This window comes from Aplysia californica, unplaced genomic scaffold (assembly GCF_000002075.1).
Source record: "Aplysia californica isolate F4 #8 unplaced genomic scaffold, AplCal3.0 scaffold01354, whole genome shotgun sequence".
NCBI lineage: Eukaryota > Metazoa > Mollusca > Gastropoda > Aplysiida > Aplysiidae > Aplysia > Aplysia californica.
The window spans coordinates 1-2,210 of record NW_004798624.1 but is presented as its reverse complement, the minus strand read 5'-3'; positions in this window follow the sequence as shown (position 1 = coordinate 2,210).

Genomic DNA, 2,210 nt, shown 5'->3' with positions numbered 1-2,210 from the left:
GAGAGAGAGAGAGAGAGAGGGGGGGAGAAAGAGAGAGAGAGAGCGAGGGAGAACATTCAGTGAGAGACACAAGGCCACAATGGTCCCTCAGTGCCCGAGACTCCCTCCATTCATAGACTCCCACTGACATTCATTCATTCACCCCTCACTCCTTCATTCGGTCCTCCGGTGTTTATTCGTTTGTTTAATCCTTCACTCGTTCCATTCTTCTTTCTCTCCCTGAGTTTCTCCGCTCGTTCATACACCCGTCCGTAAATCAAACCGACTGTCTGTCTATCATTTTCTTCTTTTCTTGTGTATCATTCTTCCGTCATCTCTTCAGTAGTCCCCTTTACAATCCTTTCCTCCCTTCTTTCCATCATTTGTTTATCCACATATTCATTCCCTCATCCATTTTTTACTTATGAAAGCTAAATGTAAGGAAAAGATCCCACAATATTTAATCATGGGTGTTTGGCGAGTGCTCTGACTCGGCTTGCTTATTCCTTCCTGTCAAACATTTGTCCTCCTTCTCATCTCCTTCTTTTTTTGTGTTTGTGGTTGGTGGCGGGTGCTCGGGAGTGGTTTGCTTCTTCTTTCCTATCAAACATCTACCGTCTTTATCTCTCCCCTCCTTCTTTTTTGTGTGTTTGTTACTCTCTCTTGTCACCTCTAATCTTCAGCACTAATATGACCTTATTGTGTTACAAGTGCCGTAAAACACTTACTACAACTTTTTTGTGCGTGTGTTTGTTTGTGTCTCTCTTGCAACAACTCTAATCTTTGGCACTTATATGACCCCACTGAGTTGCGAGTGCCGTAAAAATCTTACTAAAGCTAAATCTTTCATGAAAGTGAAAAAGGCGTCACCGAAGCCACCGTTCTACCGCCATGTAAACTTGGCCCTCTCTTTCTCGCTTGTCATAACAGCCCGTGTTATTATATATATTCTCCCTCCAAGGGAGCCGTCTCCTTGTACACGTATTGTCTATTATTACTGCAGGATTTGTCTCGATAGAAGCTTATCTCCTCTCTATCTATGACAGGTGAGGAGAGAAGGAGACTTTTCTTCCAAATTGTTATTAATATCTTCTCAAATCGTCGTGTTGTGCTCAGCTATCAAAACTCGGAGCAACAAGCTCTGTGCTTATTCAGAAAATAGAAACAAGGGCAGAAATATTGCCGAGAGAGATATGGTTAGGAAACAAGTATCGCGTTATTTGCCCGGACACATTTCGGCCACAGCCAGAATCTTCTGATTTTCCCAGGAGATTTTAACGGTTTCGTCACGTGACTTTTTGCAAGTTTTTTTTGCCCCGGATATGAATTCATACAGAAACAAACTTTTATTGTAGGTTTGCTAAATCCTCTTCCTGGAGAACATTATGGTTTTTATTTGAATCCTGTTTCAAGAATGTTTCCTCAAACATCAAGTTTTTCATTTCAAAATTCTATGATAAGATTATAATTTGCTTTACATTTACTTTTTCCACAAACTTGAAGAATATATTTACAAAATCAAGATATGAGGAGTCAAATAATTAAAAATGAAAGGGTGAAACATTTCGCCCAACGCAGTTATATGGTATAGATCTAAACATAACATTTAAAAATAAGAAAATGTCTTCTCGGTGTCATCCTATCGAAGCTGGACAGCGGGACTTGCATGTCGACCTACCATTTGTGAAGCGTGCTGACAAAATGAGTTACTTCTCGGATTCAGGCCTTAAGAAAATAGATACATCACACTTATAGGTGAAGTTTTTACAATTTATGAGTATGAAATATAAGGTACGTTATACTTAAAGAATATGGAATCAATTTGTTTAAATCTACACATTTGACCCTAGTGTCAATGTTTGGCCAATATCTCCATTTGTGGATTGCGAGAAGTAACTCGTTTTGTCAGCACGCCTACCATTTGTTCTAGTATGAGTTTTGCGACGCTTGCAACTCACACAAATGGGTTACATACGCACCGAAGATTAGCGGTGGTGCTGGAGAGTAATATAAAGAGAAAAGGAGACGAAATAATGATCACATATGTTTGATGGAAAAAAAGAAGGAGCAAACCAGTAACGAGCTGAATAAAGCTTCCTATAAGTAAATCGCATCAAAGTATACACCTGCCTACCACGTTCGATTCTATCGGAAACAGACTCAAAGAGAAGTGAGCGCAGTACGACGCTGCTTTACGATTGTATCATCATGAAGTGCCAGATCTGCGATAG